At 41.2% G+C, this 9896-nt stretch overlaps 1 long non-coding RNA gene across 1 annotated transcript; it reads right to left on the bottom strand.

Annotated features, from left to right (window-relative positions):
- Window positions 1-5552: 5552 nt before the first annotated feature.
- On the bottom strand, window positions 5553-9229 carry LOC120403899. The gene is made up of 3 exons (XR_005597780.1): window positions 9066-9229; window positions 7270-7333; window positions 5553-5583 (listed from the first exon to the last, which is right to left on the bottom strand). It is a non-coding gene; the product is annotated as an uncharacterized LOC120403899 (long non-coding RNA).
- Between the last annotated feature and the right edge of the window lie 667 nt (window positions 9230-9896).

The following is a 9896-nucleotide window of genomic DNA, read 5'->3' on the forward strand; positions in this document are numbered from 1 at the left end:
AGTAACCAATGGGGTTTTATGCTAGAGATTTAAACTTAGTGAGACAGAACAAACAGGCTGCAAGCTTAAGCAGCAGAGAGAGTGTAACAAGGTAGAAGGACACAGAGAAGCCGGGGGTGGGGGGGTGTTTGCAGTGGGAAGACAGACAATTACAATTATACAGAACACAGCAAAATCTTATCTATGATCTAACTTAACCAAGACTACACAAATTAGCAAGTAACACAACACAATGCAACAATTCTCTAAGCCTAACTTACAAAGTATAATGCTAAACTTAACTTAATGGGTGCACCTTATGCTAAGGGTAGTTCCAGAGGGCTGAGTGGTGTGTGTCCAGGACACAGCTCCAAAGAGGTTGGGGGTGACTGCAGCGGTGGGGTGGCTGCAAGCAGGCTTATTTCTAGCAGCAAAGGCACTGCAGAACTAGAAACAGATTACAGATACTGCTTGGGTCTGCCTGCTGGGGAAAGAGAGCCAGCAGCCAAGACAGGGGGAGTTTAAGAGAGGTTTTAAGACACAGACCAAGGTTTAGCTTGAGTCTGTGTGCTGGGGAGACAGAGCCAGCAGCTAAAATAATAAAATAAAAGTACGGAAAGTTTCACAGAGGGATTCTTACCATCCCCCAAGGCAGCAGCAGAGGCAGAAGCAGCAAGAACATCAGAAGGCTCGGTACAGTCTTGATAATCAGGAGATCTCTCAGGCAGCAATTCGTTCTTCGTGGGGGGGGGGGTTCAAAAATGGGGGTACGCTCAAAAATAAAATGAGAGTGGAGAAAGGACCCCCAGACCCCCTGGTTGATCAGACCAGGCAGCAATGCAAGAACCTTTCTGAAGTCTGTTCAAAAAATGTCTGTTTTTAAAGGCAAACCCTGGCAGCTTCCCACCAGTATTGGCTCCCCCTCTTACAGGGAGGAGAGAAGACAGAGAAACAACTGCAGGCAGCCACAGAGGCATGTCTGGACTAGCCCTGAGCCCAGAGGATGACTCATGCCCAGGATCTTAAAAACACAATAGGTCTTGCAGCTCTGGACAGTGCCCACCCTACACCAAGCCCAGGTTTTAACAAGGTGATAACAGGACTAACCCTTTGAACAGGGCAGTGGTCCCACTTAGCACAAGTGGCCATCCCTTTGAGAAGGGCAATGGCTCTTGTTAAACAACTTAAGGGGCCCTCCCTTTGAGAAGGGCAGAGGCCCTGGTAAACAACGTAACAGCCAGGGAGGGGCGGCCATAGAGGAGAACAAGAACAAAATGGAGCTGTAACAGACAATTCCTACCCTTTGTTTCCTATCTTTTAACCAATCCATAAGAGGACTTTCTCTCTTATCCCATGACAGCTTATTTTGCTTAAGAGCCTTTGGTGAGGGACCTTGTCAAAGGCTTTCTGAAAATCTAAATACTCAATGTCCACTGGATCTCCTTTGTCTGCATGCTTGTTGACCCCCTCAAAGAATTCTAGTATAAATTGGTGAGGCATGATTTCCCTTTACAAAACCATGTTGACTATTTCCCAATACATTATATTAATCTATGTGTCTGACAATTTTGTTCTCTACGATAGTTTCAGCCAATTTGCCTGGTACTGAAGTGAGGCTTGCTGGTCTGTAGTTGCCTGGGTCAGCTCTGGAGCCCTTTTTAAAAATTGGCGTCACATTAGCTATCCTCCAGTCATTTGTTACAGAAGCTGATTTAAATGATAGGTTACAGATGACAGTTAGTAGTCCTGCAATTTCACATTTGAGTTCCTTCAGAACTCTTGGGTGAATACTATCAGGTCCTAGAGACTTATTACTGTTTAGTTTATCAGTTTGTTCCAAAACCTCCCCTAATGACACCTCAATTTGGGACAGTTCCTCAGATCTGTCACTCAAAAAGAATGGCTCAGGTTTGGGAATCTCCCTCACATCCTCAACAGTGAAGACCAATGCAAAGAATTCATTTAGTTTCTCCGCAATGGCTTTATCGTCTTTAAGTGCTCCTTTAGCACAGGATTTCTGCTTCTGATGTATTTTTTTTTAATTGCTATTACTTTTGGAGTCTTTGGCTAGCTGTTCTTCTAATTCTTTTTTGGTCTTTCTAATTATATTTTTACACTTCATTTGCCAGAGTTTATGCTCTTTTCTATTTTCCTCATTAGACTTTATCTTCCACTTTTTAAAGGATGCCTTTTTGCCTCTCACTGCTTCTTTTACTTTGTTATTTAACCACAGTGGCTCTTTTTTGGTTCTCTTCCTATGTCTTTTAAATTGGGGTATACATTTAACTTGAGCCTCTATTATGGTGTCATTAAAAAGTTTCCACGCAGCTTGCACGGATTTTACTTTTGGTACTGTACCTTTTAATTTCTGTTTCACTAACCTCCTCATTTTTGTGTAGTTCCTCTTTCTGAAATTAAATACTACAGTGTTGGGCTGCTGTGGAGTTTTCCCCGCCACAGGGATGTTAAATTTTATTATATTATGGTCACTATTATAAAGCGGTCCAGCTATAGTCACCTCTTGGACCTGATCCTGTGCTCCACTTAGGATCATGCTTCGACTTGTAGGCTCTAAAGTTTTACATTTGTTTTGTTTTTCAGTGCAGTTATGTAAAAAAACCTAAAAATAATTCTACATTTGTAAGTTTTACTTTCATGATAAAGAGATTGCACTACAGTACTTGTAAGAGGTGAATTTAAATATACAATTTCTTTTGTTTATCTTTTTACAGTGCAAATATTTGTAATAAAATAATAATATTAAGTGATCACTGTACGCTTTGTGTTCTGTGCTGTAATTGAAATCAATATATTTGAAAATGTAGAAAACATCCAAAAATGTTCATAATAAATTTTAATCAGCGTTCTATTATTGTTTAACAGTGCAATTAAAACTGTGATTAATCACAACTATTTTTTAAAAAATCTTGCAATTAATTGTGATTATTTTCAATCATCTGACAGCCCTAGTAATTACACCCTGAAATTTGCTTTTGAATTCTAATAAATAGCCAGATTTTTTTTTCAGTTATTCACCCAGCTCTGTCCTAATTTTACCAGGTTGGATTTATATCAGGTTGTGGATACATTGACATGGATTGGGCCACAGCCAACTGGAAATTTAAATTTGGGGGCAGATAAAAAACACATATGAACTTCCTGCATTTAGCCCTCTAGCAAAACCTCTGACTATCATGGGGCCAGATTCTGCTGCCCTTATTCATACTGAGTAGCACCTTACTACACAAATAATCCCACTGAAACTCTGAATATGAGACTACCTTAACCCCCATTTTCCAGGAGGTTTGTAAATATGGGAGAATGTTATTCCAATACCTGCCAATCAGCCTTTTCCCTGAATGTCATTCTTGATTCTACACAACTAAACTCAAGAGGCAGGATTTACTATGTCAACACTATGAATCATATAGCTCCATCTTTGTAGGTAGGTAGCAGCAAACCCCACATTTGGCTAGGTTTATCAAAAACTGATATTTCTACTGGAAATTGCGAAATATTCCCAATAAAAGAGCACTCCATCATTTAAATATATTGATTTCTTAAATAATTTGCTGTCATCTTCCATCTTGAGTTCAAGCTCACATACTTGCTGCTTCCTTGTTTGTCATGATTGATAAAAACTGTTTTCCCCTGATATAAAACTAAGGAATGGAGATCTAGGCAGGGGATCCAATTTGTGCTAAGTGACTGTGGTCCTCAGGGGGTGTTCCAGGAGATGAGGGTCACAGGGATACTGTGACTTTGCATCCCATACCAGCTGCACAAAAGGGATGCTGCAGGGACCACTATACCTGCTGTATGTCACCCAAAGTTTCACCTTTACTGAAGTGATTCTTCTCTGCTCAGCCAAACTGGATTTAGGGGAGCTTTGAGCCACTACGGCAGTTCAAATCTGCCCCATCACAAGAGAGAGGCTGCCCCAGGGGTTCTGAAAAGGTGTGGTTGAATCAAAGCTAGGGAACTCAAAGCAGGAAGCGGTCAACCCAAAAGATGAAAGTTCAAGCAACAAAGTTGGGAGAACCTAGCCAGTTTTGGTGATGTTACCCAACCTCTTTGTCGCCTGTGGGTTCCTTTCAAGTTAGGTTCTTGAAACGTGTGCTCTTCTGTGCTGGTATCATGTCTATAGGTGAGCTGAGACATTGGCATTTACACTTGGATTAGGGTTAGGCCAAGATTCAGGACTGAGGCAAAATCAGGGCTTGGGTCTGAGTGTGGATTTTAGGCTGAAATCTCACAAGGATTACCCAAATTGGATAAAGAGATATGTTGTAAATGTTTAAACCCTTTCATCCCCAAAGGATGGTAACTCATGTAACTAGCTCATGTGGAATTTGACTGAATCTTGACTGCAACCACAAAATATGGCCCCACCTGATTTTAGATTCAACCCAGAACCTGTCCTTGTCCCTGAAATGTGAAGAGGTTCAGATTAATGGTTCCATATTTGGCTGACCTTGTGCTGTCATAATGCTGAGCCTGCCTCAAGAACTTGCAAAACTGCTGGATCTTACAAGAGTTTCAAACTGGCTGAGAGTTATGGGGCTGTGAATTTCCATTCATCCAGTTCTATTTCAAGCCAACTAAGGTATAGGTATAAGAGTGAGTGTGTCTGTGAATTGAGTGTATGTGGCATTTAACTGGAATCTTGCTGTGAACAGCAGAAGGCTTGTTTGCTAAAGTTGTTATCCTCCTTTTCTACCATGCTGCTGGAGTCAATTTGAGCATCCCTGACGCTATGCGCATAGCGTTATTGAGTTGAGTGTCAAGGAGTTTAGTGTGACTGCTATGAGACCACACTGATGCACAATATTCAGCTGAAAAATATACCAAGGCAGTTGTTGCAGTTCATAAGGTCCATGGACTGGAGCCCCATGATGTTCCAGCCAATTTTCTGATAAGCGCAACATAAGACCTGACCTTATAGTGGGTATTCTCGAGGTGTTGTTGAAAGGTCAAACTCCAGTCCAGTGTAACTCCAAGATACTTTGGAATAGCTGCATGGCTGGCACTCTCACTGCAGAACTGCACATCAGGTTTGGTATTAGCCATTTTATTGTTCAGATGGAAAGTGGTTACCATGTATTTTTGTGTGTTAGGCCTAAGTTGCCAGCACTGGAAATAATCAGCCATTGTGCTAAGATCTCGGGTTAGTGTGCATCTGAAAGTATGACAAATTGTATGCTGAACAGCTAGGGCAATGCCATTTACATACATGAATTCCCTTGATTCCATCACTGGCAGATCTGTGGTTTATAGATTAAAAAGTATTGGGGCTAGGATAGACCCTGAGGGATGCCATAGTAATGATTTACTACCTGATTTAAATAATCTTTTAGAGGCAACTTTTTCCACTGTTTATTGTAAGTGTTTAAATCACAAGATCATGTGTGTTACAAAAGCTAAAAAAATTATCCAACCTAAGGCAAAATACTGCTAGGCAAATGGACATCAATGAGTCAGATCCTTAAAAGGACAGCTTCCTTTTTTGTGAGGGTCATTTGCACTTGCATAATTTTGCACCCATATGTTTGCATTTCTTGTTATATTGTGGCTGCCAATGTTGAGGTTTGCTCCTCCAGTTCTCTGTTGGATTGCAGGTGTGAATTACATAGTTAGAAGTGTGCATACTCTGATCTACACTTGCAATATATTTGTATCAATATTCGAGTATAAAAAAATATTTTAGACAATTTACAACAATGTTCAGTCTAGTAAATCATGAAACTGTGATTATCTGGTTGGAAGCTGGAACACACAGCTTCCAACCTACCATTTGCCCCTGTCAGCCATTTGTCTATTAAAACTTTATTAACAAGCAATGTACTTTGTCTTGGCTAGGGTATAGTCTGACTTTGTAATGAAGTGTATGCAAATAGGCTTCCCCATGATCCTTGTTGCAAATGGCTTCAATCTTATTAGTTACAATAATTTGATTGAATCTCCTGTTTGAAATCACCATTATGTCTGATGTATTGTGTTCTCAAAAGATAAATGTATTCTCATTGTTAGGTAAAGAAAGAAAACAAACTCCTCAGTTAATTATGGTCTTTGGATAAAAAGAAAAAAACACTCTGAAATACATCACAACATAACATAGCCGTGTTAAGAAGGTTTTAATAACAGTGTTAATTGAATGATACAGTAAGTGGTGTTGCAGAATTTTATTTGGCTGATTGTGTCTACGAAACCAATGTCAGTAATGTGACCTTGCTGACCCCCTTTGTCATCTGAAATCCCCTTTGCAAATGGCATGTGTGAAATGATCTCAATGAACCACATCCTGAGCAGAAAAGATTCTAAATAAATTAATACCTTGCCTTGTCCTGTTAATTGATGCTAATGTTATCGGAGCAAAAGGCTGAGCAAGCACCTTTCAATGAAATAAATAAACCAAGACGAAGACAGAGAGGCTCTGCAGGGAATGCTGATGCTAACTCTCCAAGGCTGTTTTCGCATACTGTATAGGAAGCGACTAGCTTATTTTTAAATGCAATACAGAACTTCTTGTAACAGGAACATGGCACTAGAACTTAGATACTAAGGCGATGGGGATAGATGGATGGATGGGGCTTAGTGGTTGCAGGGCCAGCTCTGGCTTTTTTGCTGCCCCAAGCAAAAAAAAAGGGGGGGGGCGGCCGGAGTGGCAAAGCAGGGAAAAAAAACAAACAAACCATGGCATGGCCGGAGCGGCAAAGCAGAGTGGAAAAAACAAAACAAAAAAAATGGCACAGCTGGAGCGGCAAAGCAGTGTGTGTGGGGGGAATGGCGCGGCCAGCAAGGCAGGAAAAAAAAACAGAACAAAAAAGTCCTACAGGGCGGCCGGAGCCAGGGTGCAGGGGGACTCCCTGTGCTGCTGCGTGTGCGCCCGGTCTAATGGGAGGGGGAGGGAGTGGGGGAGAAGAGAGAATGGTGGCAACCAGGGCTTCAGTGGGGCGCTCACCCCGCGGCCCCAAATGCTGCGCCGCCTGCCAGGAGGGCTCTGCGCCGCTCTGGTCAGCTGGGAGGGAAGGACGCGGGCTGCCCTGCCGAGTTTGCTGAAGGGCGCTCCCCTCCTCCACCCACTACAGGGCAGCCAGATTGGGGAACCAAAAAAACCCAAAAAACCTGCCGTGGCACCCTAGGTTTGGGCGGAATGCCACCCTGTAGAATCTGCCGCCCCAAGCACGAGCTTGCTCGGCTGGTGCCGGGAGCCAGCCCTGAGTGCTTGCGGATCTAGATCAGAATTTTGCAAATGGCCCCTACTATTATTATTATTTGTTAAGCACTGACCATGCACTCAGCATTGTTCAAGAGGTAGGTATTAAGGTAGTCCATGCCCTGGAGAGCTTACAATCTGAAAAACAAGACAAGATACAATGGAGACACAGAATAAGGTGCTAATTATTTTTCTGATTTAAAATATTTATACAGTAATAGACAATAGTAAAAAATCAAAATCTCACTTCTGAGCACCCCACCAGAAATGTAGGGTGTTTGTAATCTAGATCCAGATCCATGTTCTGTTGTTTGGACACACATTTAATTATTAGCCACCCATGTAATTCCATGCCCATGCCTTACTCAGGTGCTGTATTTAATGGCAGATTTGCTAGTGCAATAAAAAGAGTGAGAGGCACATGAGACATGTCAGTAGTAAGACTAATATCCCAGTATGCAGTGATTTCAGGAGCAGCAGAGAGTACAATTTGGGTGCACTTTACCTTTCTCTGTTTAAACTTGTCAACCAATCCACTAGAGCTTCAGTTAGGGCCAAAGAGGCTTGTCTTTAAATAGGAGAATATATTTGTAGTCACAAGTTATAAAATTGGTCAACCATAATTAAATGGTCTATTGGTTAGAAGTGAAACACATTCCGATCGCATATGTGACCAAAATGAATAACTGACAAATCAAGCCATCATTACAACAAAAAACACTGTAATAAGAGCCTTTAATGGAACAGAATTTACCCACAATACTTGGAAAAAACAATTTACATAAATAGCTACATAAATTTAAATTTCTTGCTTATAAACTTATACTACTAGACTATTTTCTTCTTCATTCAATTGCTTGTTTTGCTTTGTTTTTGTTTGTTTGTCTTTACTTGTTAATGCAGGAGTGTTCAGAAACAGTCTCTTAAAGGGACAATGAGCCAGATAACTCACTGGTGTAAAGCAGTGTAGCTTCAGAGAAGTCTGCAGAACTATGCGATTTGTACCAACTGACAATCTGGCTTCTATTGTGAAGTAGTTTAGGCCCAACATTTAGGTTTTATGTAAAAGGGGTTTACAAAATGGAGTACATATATCATCGTTTTATAGTAATTGCTGAATTCTGGTACTGCCCTTGGCAGTACAATATGCAGGTGCAGACCTAGGCCTGAGCTCCCCCGCCCTCCCACTACAGTTGAGAGTCTATGCAAACCCTTTAATAAATATTAAATGTGATACACCAGTGCACTAGATAAAATAGAACAGGGTCCCTGACTTTGGGCCTTTCAGTGAGCAGGTGAGCTGCAATCAGGTGGCATCTCTAATAAAAAGCCAGATTCTGACACTTTTACTCGTGTTAAATAGTATCTTACACCACAAATGGTCCCATTGATTTCACTGAAGCTGAGGTGTTACTCATTACTGAGCAAGATTGGAATGATCTGCACACACACACCCTCCCCCCAAAATAAGGAGAATACCATGTTATTTAAAAGATCGATCATCCACCACAAACAAGGAATAGTAAACACTTACAGCGAAGAGTTCACAAATACCCTATTGACTTAAAATTGTCTGCCCAAACTATTCAGTGAATACTTAGAAATAACAAGGACTTTCCAGAAATCCGGAGCAGTTTGCAAACAATTCACAAACAGAAATAATTTAGTGAGTGTAATTGAGAAAATAAATCTACACCATCAGCATATCAAGTTATGAGAACCACATATCTTACCACAACCACATTGGTTGCAAAGGTTCCGGCATCCTCTCTCCCCTTCCACGTCCTCCCCCTTTTCCTTTTCATGAAACCAGGTAGTCCATTACTTTGCATCTGGTTTGCTTCCCCCATTAAAAATGCACTTTAATTACCTTTAATATATATTTGAAATGCTCCAGAGAAGCATTTAATTTCAGCCTTTAACGGGAAAGGAAAAACACAGATCAATTTAAACCACCAAGTGTATGTTGTGGTTTTTCAACTGCGAGGTATTTATTTATTTATTTTCCTATAAACCTTATACCTAGCAGAGACACTTTCATGGATCCATTGAGCTCTGTGGAGTATGTTGTCTATATCTGTCTGTGGCATATTTTAAAAATGACTGGTGTGTGTAGTGATGTCACTTAGAACTTCCGACTGGCCAGAAACAGCAATTCCATTTCATGCAAAATTTCAGAGTTCTTACACTTGTTTTTGTTCCAAATCAAAACGAAAATGAGACATTTGAAAATGCTGATGAAAAAGACATGAGCGAGAGACAGAGAGAAAGAGCACGGCCCCAGAATAGCCAATAGCCTGCTGACTACCCTAGTCAACACCATCCTTGTGGGGAAGACAGTACTGTTATCCCCATTTTACAGCTGAGGAACTGAGGGGCTAAATGACTTGCCAAAGATCACACAGAATGTCTGTGGCAGAGCAGGGAATTGAACACAGGTGTGACAGAGTGCTAATTGTAGCACCCTGGTCACTGAGGTTGCTGCAACACAAAGGCTGTAGGCTTAATTGGAGCCAATCAACCAGTTTCTAGTGGGAATCACAGATACTTGGTGGTAATTGCTGGACTAATGAGAAAATTGGCTCAGTAACTGGGAAGATAAATAATTGGGAAAAGCAGGGGGAAACTCAGAGGGTTAGCTGAGTAGAGGCAGGAAGCTATGTGGAAGGCCCATCCTGCTGTATACCTGTATACCTGTGTA

The sequence above is a fragment of the Mauremys reevesii genome, linkage group 4 (assembly GCF_016161935.1).
Source record: "Mauremys reevesii isolate NIE-2019 linkage group 4, ASM1616193v1, whole genome shotgun sequence".
In the NCBI taxonomy this organism is placed as follows: domain Eukaryota; kingdom Metazoa; phylum Chordata; order Testudines; family Geoemydidae; genus Mauremys; species Mauremys reevesii.